This window comes from Pinus tabuliformis, chromosome 3_1 (assembly GCF_031772625.1).
Source record: "Pinus tabuliformis cultivar Carrire ecotype Pingquan chromosome 3_1, CPIR1, whole genome shotgun sequence".
In the NCBI taxonomy this organism is placed as follows: Eukaryota; Viridiplantae; Streptophyta; class Pinopsida; order Pinales; family Pinaceae; genus Pinus; species Pinus tabuliformis.
In genome coordinates, this window is record NC_142301.1 from 490,248,025 (window position 1) to 490,258,979 (window position 10,955).

At 36.0% G+C, this 10,955-nt stretch overlaps 1 pseudogene; it reads right to left on the minus strand.

Annotated features, from left to right (window-relative positions):
- Positions 1–276: 276 nt before the first annotated feature.
- On the minus strand, positions 277–1,915 carry LOC149187939 (allene oxide synthase 1, chloroplastic pseudogene; annotated as a pseudogene).
- Positions 1,916–10,955: the final 9,040 nt, after the last annotated feature.

A 10,955-nucleotide genomic window follows, 5' to 3' on the forward strand; every position in this document is an offset into this window, starting at 1 on the left:
AGTATTTACATAATTGTTTTTTTTTTATTTTTAGTTATTTATGAACATCTAATTAAATATATAGCTTTTTTTTTTATTATTATTACATATCATATTGTTTTTCTATTTAAAAAATATTGTTTTTTTATTTTTATTATACAATGTATTACTTTTCTATTATATTTAGTGAGCATTTTATTTTTATTTAAAATAATTAATATCAATCCAAATTAAATACAGACATACTTAAAAATAGCTTTCACAAACAGTAGAATGAACATATGCCTCAATAAAATATTGAAAAAATTTTAACAGTAAAGAGGAGAGAAACCCATAAATTGAAATCTACTTTGCAACTTACATGATAAAAGTTTTAGAAGAAAGAGCCCTTAGTGAGCATCGTAAGTGTGACAGACGAGGAAGACGACTTTTCTATGGCAAATGAATCATATCGCACGAAGAAGTACGCCAGAAAGAGGCGACCCATAGTGCCAACGATATCCTTCCCCGCACACTGCTTGTTCTCTGCAGACGTTTCTTCTGTTTCACGGCCATTGGACCACAGCAGGTGCTTCAGCATTTGCTCCCCATCCTCGCCCATGAATCGTCGTGGAACGAACTTCTCTGCCTTGTAGAACAGTTTGGGATCCCGGGTTGCAAACGGTTGGTACCCGCACAACATATCGCCCTTCTTCACTGCATAACACCCGCCGTGGGATTCGACGAAGAAATCTTCCTTGGCTTTCCCGCACTGCAGTGGCACAGGCGGCTCTATCCTCATCACTTCGTACGCAGTAGACCGAACCAAGGCCATGCTCTGGAGAGCCTTGCCATTGAGTCCCCCATGTGCTTCAACAGCTCCGCGGACCTCTTCGGCCAGTTCTGTGTGCAATTTGCCGCCGGCGTCGGCAATATATTTGAGCATACTGGTAAAATAAATGCGCAGTCCCCCGAAGGCGTTGAAAGCGATGTAAAACACAAGATTATTGCAGGCCTCTTCTCTGTTCAGGCCGAACTGCTTTTCGGCCACATCCAGCGCGGAAGTCGCATTCATCCACAGGAAATTATAGAGTTTGTGGTAATACTTGGAGACGAGGAAGAAGGGCAGAGGAAATAAATGGATGGTGAGCTCGTCCAACAATTTCGGAAGGACGCCTGAGCTTATGGTAGGACCGGCCACAGCAGCGACCCACTTTATGATACAGGAAGGACCATCGGTTCCGAGGCTGGCTGGGCCGGGAGCCACCGGGTCAGCGCCGGCAATGGACCGGAAAAGAAAATTACACAGCAATTGATCCATCTGATCACTGAAACTTGCCTTCCCGCTACTCGCCATTTCATTCTCGAGGGCCACGCTGAGCTCATCGAACACCTTGGCAAACTCTGGAAAATTTCTCTCTCGATTTCTGCAGAGTAAATCAAGGCACCAGCGCTTAAGCCTGTGATGCTTTTCACAAGATGGATCCATAAAAATGGTAGGCCTGTATCCGCCGGTGAATTTGAGGCTGGGCATGTAAGAGCCCGCCAGATAACTCTTATCCACCTTACTCAAATCGTAGAGCACGGGAAGCTCTTACCATCTAGCAATATTATGACTCGATTGTACGAGAAGAAAGGCGGACCAGGCGGCATATTCACTCTGAACACTGTGCTCTTATATTTCTCCACACGACGTTCGAAGAATTTATCTGTTCCTTTGAAATATTCGAATCGATCCAAGATGGCTCCAATAAAGGAAAGGCCATAAGTTCCAGGGATCTCCATTACAGGAGACCGCTCTGGTGCGGCCGCGCTTGATGTCTCCATCGTCTTGCCGGTCTCTAAACTTACTGAAATATGGTAAAGAACCCTTTGCGAACCTAATGTATTGTGCTGTGCTGTGGTGGAAGGTAGCGACTATATAGCACAGACAGGGCATGAGGAACCACGTGCAATATTAAATAGTTTCATGTAATGGGCTCTAAGCCATTTCCAAGGCGTCAGGGTTTCGAAATAGGTTATTCATATTATAGACAAAATAGAATTATAGTGAATAACTAGTTCTCTTAATAGTTTAATATTATTCATCACGATTATATTTTTATATTCTTTATAAATATTTCAATAAAATAGAAGTTAATAGTACTTAAAAAAAGATTGACCAAGTTTTGATACGAAATGTGGTCTTACTTAGCTTCATAGATACTACATGTATTTCTCTTAAACCAAAACTTGAGTTGATTGAGTGATGAAATAGGCTCTACCGCACAATTACTACAAACCTTTGTAGAGGATAATTGAATTGGAAAATAGATAACGAAAAACAGATAGAGAAATCGATAGTAGATAAATATTTTATTTTAGACATTATAACTAGGAAAACTAACCATCCTTTAAGCTTCGTCACTTTTTATATTCTGCACCAAATGTAAAGTTAGATTACGATTAATGTTGAACTTAGTCTAAAGCTAAGATCATTGCACTTCTTACATCACCTTTGGTTTTTGACAAACCATTCTTTTCACTAGCCTTAAATCATGCTTTATTTATAACAACAATAAAACCTTAATTCTAACACTAAAACCAATTATAGAAACTTGAATCTCATTGGCTAAGATCTTAGGAATCTCAATATTTCTAACTATTTCTTACACAATTCAATTGCATTCAATCACCACTCAACTACGAGTCGGTTTTTGTTATCCATCAACCATGCACATCCATTAATTACACAATAAATCTGTATAAAATCCACGAAACTCTGCAACTGCTAATATGAACTGTCTTAAAACTACATTATTTTCATATAGACACAAAATTTCTTTACTAAAATTTGCAACAAAATACGAAAATAAAGAAGTACACAATCACAATAATCAAGGCACAAAATTTTCTAGGGAACCTAACTGGGAAAACCCTCTTCTTGTCCTTCAGAATTTTATTGAAGAAATTTGAGCAATAGATCTCTTACAAATACAACTTGTTTTAATAGAGAATACAATTTGATTCCCTCTGCTTGTACTAAACTTAAACGCTCCTTGCAAGGCATCTGATATACTCCTTGATTTCCTCCTAATTCCTTGTGCATAGGATGAACCTAAATTATTGCGCAATCCCTAAGGAAATTATTCTCTCCAATAATATGCACAAGGTACTCTTGGCACACCTTTCTCTCACAAGATCCACACATAAACCTGTGAAACCTTCTTACAAACCCATGAGCTCTATTGTCTTGTCTCACCAACTCATGCTCACAAGACAATGATTAAACCTGTGCCTTTGTTCCTCCTTTTAAAGCAATTCAAACGATTAAAATTTGTGAGTTCTATATTAGGAAAGTGGAACTAGTGGTTCACAAGTTAACAAAGGCTCACTGCTCGTGTTAACTCGTTCTTCCTCAATTTTGGGAGGCTAACTCAATCTCTTCATCCTGTTAAGAATACAACTCACACTAAGTGACAAATAACTTGGCCTTATATTTTAACACATTGGTTCACTACTTTATACCTCATTCTAGACTCCTATTTTTTAGGAGGTCGAGTATATGCCAAAGAAGAAACTGTTGTGGTCCCTTTGATTAAGGCATAAATCAAGGAACCATTTCTCACTGTTATTTTAACACTCCTTCTTAGCAAGGAAGGTGTTCCTCGAAGAACCTCATCCATCTGGATTTGTCTCCCACACTACTAAGTTCTTTGTTATTGCAACTACTCCATCTACACTAGAAGACTTCCTTGCTTTCTTCTGCGAAACTTGCTTTGAAGACTTGTTATTTCCCACTATGTTTTGTGATTCCATCACCTCAGTCATAAATGATATGTACCCTGTGTATCTGTGTGTCTACTTCTTGATGCTAGGAGACTCAACTCTCTTCTGATCTCCCTTAACTAGATTCGCTGCCCACCTGGCTTGAAGTTTCACTATACTGGAAGTTTATGACTAAGTGGATGCCTCCACTCGCCTTGGGTTATGGTACTCATCCTCATGATCCTTCTAATCAAACTAACTGCCAACTAGACTAGCGTGAAATTGAGAAAATATCTGAGGCTCCATCTCGAGAGCTTTATCATGTTCTTGCTTAGCCACCACTTCTCTACTGTGTGCACTACCTACCTTGTTGCTCAAGGCCACATCTATCTCCACTTGCAACTTATAGAGTTTCTTCACCCTCACACATATCTACTTCTTACATTTAGAAGATAAGTGTTGGAGGTATGCCTTACCTCTATTGAAGATGATATCATATCCCTTGTCTTCAAGGGTAGGTACTGAAACCAGATTCTGCCTTAACCTGGAGCATAGAGAACATCTTTGAGATGAAGAGGATAAACTAACTCTCTCTAAAAACTGATATTACCAACTTCTCTAGCTACCTATTGACCATCATCTCCTAGCTTGATCTGAAATTGCAAGTCCTTCTCCTTCAGGTGGCTAAAACTCTTCTTTTTCCCGGTCATGTGGAAGGATGCTCCTGAATCAATATACCATATACTACTATCTGCTAAGCTTTCCATGCAATCAACCAATGAGAAATATTTATCAAACTGGGCAGAAAATTCATCTACCTCGGTTAACAGAGTAACATGATCCTTACTAAACTCCTTCTTCTGATTAGGACATTTAGTGGAATAGTTTCTAAACTCATGGAAATGGAAACGCTTGAACTTGCTTAGATTCAGTTTCTTTCCCTTCTGATTGGAATCAACCTCTCCTTGGCCCTCCTTTTCTTAGCCTTGCTACCTTTGTGTGCCAAAGGAAATTTCTCCTTGTCCATCACAACCTTCGACCCCTTGCCACTGCTACTAGTAGAGGCCTCGACTAGACTAAGGTTTAGCTCCTCCTATGTGAGATCACTCCACACGCATTCCCAATATGGAAATTTATCTCGTTCAATAATCCCTTGAAAAAAGTAGCCCATTCCTTGGCAAACCCATTCATAGCAATTTGCACGAGTTCTCTATCATCAGGCTTCTCTCCTACAACTGCTAGCTCATCACGATCGTTCTGAACTTTGGTAAGATAGGAAGCTATATTTTCACCCTTCTACATCTCGATTGTCCTCAACATTTCCTTTAGAATCATTTTATGATTCTAAGATGGATCCTGGTATAGCTTCACAACGGCCTCCCACATCTCCTTTGCGGTATCCTTACTGGAAATATACATGACTATATGATCTTGGAGTCCATATAGGATAATCCTCATGGTTTTGGACATATTTCTTTGGAAAATCCTTAACTCGTCTAGATATGAAGGTTCTACAACACCTTTCCCATTGAAATCCTTTAGCCCAAACTCATCCAATAAGAAAATTATCTGGACTTTCCAAACACCAAAATTTGTTGCACCATCAAGTCTATCCATCTCTCTCAATCCTACCATAGTGTGTGTCATTCTAGCTAATTATATAACTCACCAACACCTACCCACTAACAGTCTTGTAGTCCTTCACAAGAGACTACAATTAGGGCTTGAAGGTTGCCCACTATGATTGTCAATCATTCTTCTGCAACAGTCAACTTAGGGCTTATTCATAAACCCACTTGGATGGTCCTTAGTCCTTTAAGAACTAGTGTTTAGGGCTTATTTTCTTCTTCCCTTCAAACATTCCTTAATTTCCTTTATAAGTGAGTGCATTTAGGGCTCCCTTGGAACACAATAAAACCCTCCTTACTATCCTTAAGATGTCAATCCAATATTGTCTTAAACTGGACAATCACCTAGAAAAACCAACCACCATAGAAGGACATGCGCACCTCAAAACGAGTCATTTTTGCTGCCTCTAAAACACTTGAATCATCCTATGCACTTTCCCTAGGATTTTTGGCCCTTTGATTAGGGCACACTGGGATATCGCAGGTCTTCTTTTGTCCTAGCCAAAAATCCCTTTTCTATTTGAGTTAACCCTCCTCAAAAGTCCCTAGCTTCTTTGTTATTGCTTTCTTGTTGATCCAATCTTGAGACAAACTTAAATTAGGCCTCTTCTACACCTACAATAAATTATAATTTTCGTGGCCTATTTGAAGAGAATCTCTAGCCCTAAACATGCACAAAAACTTCCCTTGAATCTACCAACATAATCCTCTAACTCGGCCTGCTCCAATAAATACAATTGAATTCCATATTTCAATACATTTTAGTAAACATTATTTCATAAATCAAATATTTTATTTTATTATTATTAAAGGAAAACAATTTTTATATATTTATTCAAAATAAGTTTTAGCTAACTCTACTAAGCTTGTTTCCAAATGACTCTTTGTAACTACAATTCCTTTTTTACTACAAATCACATGCAAAACTTTTGAGATTTTCTTTATGGCCTAACTCACAAATTTAGATTTGCACCACCTATCCATAACCTTTAAATTAAAATGCCCAAAATGTTGCATATAGAATAGATGTGCCTAGTTTCAAATATGTTGAAATATTTTTCAGATATGCCTGTCACTTATAATGATCCATTGAAGTCTTCATAAAAGAAATCTGCAAGTTGAAAATCTACACTGTTACGACAATCATTTCCCTCCTCTAATAATAATAATAAAATAGAATGATGTAATAGGTAGTATGTAATGGATTCATTGGATATACTGTAACTAATGATGATCCCAAATCATTGAATGAAGTCATGGAAATGGTCAAGAGGCTAAAGATTTATGCCAGGAGACACGGTTACGACATGCTTATGAATCGCTTGTTGCTTCTCTTTGCATAGAGAACCATGTTAATGTAGACTTTGTCGTATTGGAAAAGATGGAAAGTGTTGATTGTGCTCCCCAAATGTTCACTTTTCGTCCACTAATATTGTTTTGTTTTCACAAATACCATATGGATAAGCTCCAGTGAGTTTTTGAGATGAGGAAGATATACGATTGTCCACCTAGTCTAATGTGCTATAATTTAAAACCATGTTGTGACGCTAGCATGGAGACCTGTAGGTTAGAGTAATGAGAAAGGACAATCATTGTCATGCGTAGGTTGAAGCACAAGTCTAATTCTCACATATGTCACACAGTATGGTGTATCTTCTATTGTGAAAGGAAAAAATTTGGTTAAGAAAATTTTTCCCTTTAGGTTTTGATACAAGCTTGGGACAATCAAAAAGAATATTTTTTCCCTCCTGGACTGTGTCATTGTAGAGAGTACTACAGGGCTAGAGGGGAGCTTGGATCTGGTGACTGTGGCAATGGAGGGGAGTTTGGATATGGTGACTATGGCAATGGGAGATAATGTTTTGGCTATCAAATAGTTAAGGCCATGTGGGCAAGGATATGCCTCTATAAAGGAATCCCTGGTTGGTTGGATTTAGGTATCTGAGAAACCCAAAAGCTATGCATTGGATTTGATCAGTGATGATAACTAGAACAGGGGATGGAATTGCAAGACCTGCTAGCATGAAATGAAGATTACAACGCACTCTAATGCAAACAAGAAAAATGAGAAAGTATGCAGTGAAAAAGAATAGGTAACACAATCCAAATGTGCATGAACCCCATCCTAACTGCAATGATAACTAGACAAAGTAAACCAATTATTATAGTCAAGCCCTATGTTGTATAGTTAATGTTCGTAAAGACAAATATCCATTTTAAAATCCAATACATCCTATAAAGGCTCCAACCATAATACCATTTCATTCCAATTCTTCCAGAATTGTTGTAGCTCCTCTAAATTAACATCATATTTTAAATCTTGTACTGCTAAATCAATTAACTATTCTATCAAGGTTGATCCTACTCTCCCTGAGAAGTTGGAGACTATCCTTAAGCTATATAGATTACTAGAATCTAGCCAATCTCTGATGGTATATTTTCCAATGCCTTCAGACAACAAATTAACATCTTTATTGCTAGCAACATCTTTTTTAGGAGATAGTATTTCATCTGCAATGGTGCCAAAAGAATTAGATGCCTTGACCCTCGATGGAAAAGGAGGAACACTATAGAATTTACACTTCGATTGTTAGCTTGGAGTGTCCTATTCAATATTCTACGAATGATAGCTGCCCGCTTGGATACAAGGTTATTATCCTCAACAACAAAAATATTACCAACATTTAAAGGAACTATCCCTTGGAATCTGCATAGACAAAAATTGACATGAGTGAGAAGTAGCGAACCTCAGGGTTGCTATGGGATTATAACAACCAAAAGGCATTTACAACACATATAACTAAGGCTTGTTATGAAAATTCAGAAGTAGAAGAGAGATCTAGTCCAACAAAATTATATCTCATCTCTGAGCAAATTTCATAACCATAAATTTACAAATCTACATAATTAAGTTGTATAAGTTTTTTACCCATGAGGAATAGAGACAGATAGCCTTCCATGAAATTGAAATCATGAACATAGAATTCATAGGGTTAGGAAAACGATAGATATTACATCTGATTACAAGTTTCCTCTTCTTAGTCTACACAAGAATCGTTCTGATGGAGTCCCTAAAAATCAAAAGAAACACAAACAAAACGTGTGAGTGATTTAATTTATAATCACTTACACAACCATAGATGTGATCAACTATGTTACTGGATTCACCATACTAGGGTAGAAAAACCATTTCTAATCTAAACCAACAACATGAAATTGCCAAATGGCACAAGAAACCACACCAGAAGCTAACCATTTCACCAAAAACCATAAGCCAAAAAATAAGAAGAAATAAACCTCGCAATTTGAAATCCAAACTATAAGTAGAAATAGACCCCACAGACTGCAAGCCTTCAAACTACGGGTTCACAGATAGCTTGTAAACTTTCACTATTATGTTTATCTGAATAAAATTGTAAGTATCAAGTTTTAGACTTTTCTTAGCCGGGAAATATTTACGTAAATATTTCAAATTCGTGGCAGAGATCGAATAAATTTACTTCTACTAATTACATGGAAAATTGAAGACAATTTTGAATTGACTCAGATGATAAGAGGGAAACAATAGTCTCTACAAGGACCATTGAGCCAAGTCACAGTAAACAACCCTATTCATGTCCTCACAATAACATGGTTGTTCTAGCCGATTTGCAATAGTTACATTATTAGCATGGATTTCATGCTTTTTCTCTAGTGTTGATATTGCATTAGCAAAATTATTTTTAGGCACTACATGGTCATGGTTAAAATGTGAAGTAGTAGATTTTTGGGGTACTGCACTCCCATTCTTAAAATTTGGAATAGTTGTTGCAACTACACCCACAATTCGCATATTTTGGTGATAATTCATTCAAGACCTTGTATGCATAACCATAAGACAAACTTGTTATTTCAAGCACAACGATGCATGCACAATTTACATATTTGGTGATCATTCATTCAGGATTTTGTATGGCATGACCAAAAGACAAACTTGCTACCCCAATAACAACAATGAAAGACAAATATTCCCAAATCTTGGCCAAATGATCTTCCCAATCTTAATGGGAAATTGCTAATAATAATAATAATATACAATTAACTTATCAAAAATAATTATGGAAAATGGTGCACTCAAATATCCATTTTATATGCCAGTACCAGGTGTTTATGTGTATTTGATTTGAATTTGATTTGCTTATGTGTCTATTTGGTTTGAAATTGATTTCTTCGGAACTAAGTAAAATCCACCTTTTTAAAAAATTTAGAAATGTGGTGTTCAAATTTTAAGACTTTGTAAAGAAAAGTGGGCGAGGTTGTGATTAGTGTATTTGGAAAGTTTATATTATAATATTTAAAAATAGCATAAATTCAAGTAATAGTGATGGATGGGGGGTTAAATTTAATTGGTATTTATCTTATTTAATCGTTAAATATTGACCATTTTAAAATTTGCATGTCACTCACAATGGTTACCTTATTTTTCAAATTGTCAACTTGATGAGATTTAAGAGTTTACCATATATATATATATATATATATATATGAAACAAAAGAAGTTAGAGATCCTAATGGTTGAGACTCCAAGATAAGTATCTCACTATGCAACACCCACAATACTAATACTTTAAGATCGGACTTCAAGATAAACATAGAATTCCCCAATGGTGTTGAGACTTCAACATAAGGATAGGCTCACCCATAGTGGATCTTTAGGCTTATAAAAAAAAACCGAGTCTCCTTCACTCACACTCTGAACAGGTTATTCCACAATCCTTTAAACTTAAGCTTAAAGCATGAACATTGAAGCCTAAAGCTTAAAGGTTGAGACTCACATGACAAGTTCACAACCATGGGACATTGGTTTTCTATATAAAACAATCACTGTTTTTTCTTGTTTATCCGAGTGAAATAGAGGTTTTTAGTTTGATTTTTAGAGCTTTATTTAGTTTCTTTAATGTTATCACACTCACAGTTTTTATATAGTAGGTGTATTTATTAGTTTTATTATAAAAGATATCTATATTTTGATTGGATATGAAAATCTCAAATGTGTGGTTAAGGCTATGATGCTTTAAATACATCTATAATTGAATTTAAACCCAACTAAGGTTGGACTGTCTAGGTGTTAGTGTGTCTACATGAGAGCTTTATTATTCTTCCTTATTAGAAGACTATAAATTTATTCAAAATGCATGCCCTCCTTTTTTTTAGTGTTTGAAATATTAGAATATTCCCAAATTGTTATTTGAAAGTGGGTTCAAACATGTTTTTATTGTTTATATATTGGTCCTTCGAGGAAATCATTACATTGAAAGCTAAGATTGTTCCTCTTTAAAATGCATTACAGTTAATATGTTTGACCATGTTACTTGAAAAACTTTTCAAACATGGTTTAAGCATAATTTGTAAGGCCTTTGAAATTACATAACTAATGACTATAAATAATTACAACAAATACTTGGTGACTTTGGAAATAAAAATGAACACGGTTAGATATATTTGATTTTTGTAAAGTAGTATAAAAAATATACATCTATGATTATATTAACAATTTTTAATTTATTTTCTAATATCCAGAATAAAAAATTAATGAAAACACATAATACCTGATATTTAAATTATGAGTAAAAATAAAAACCA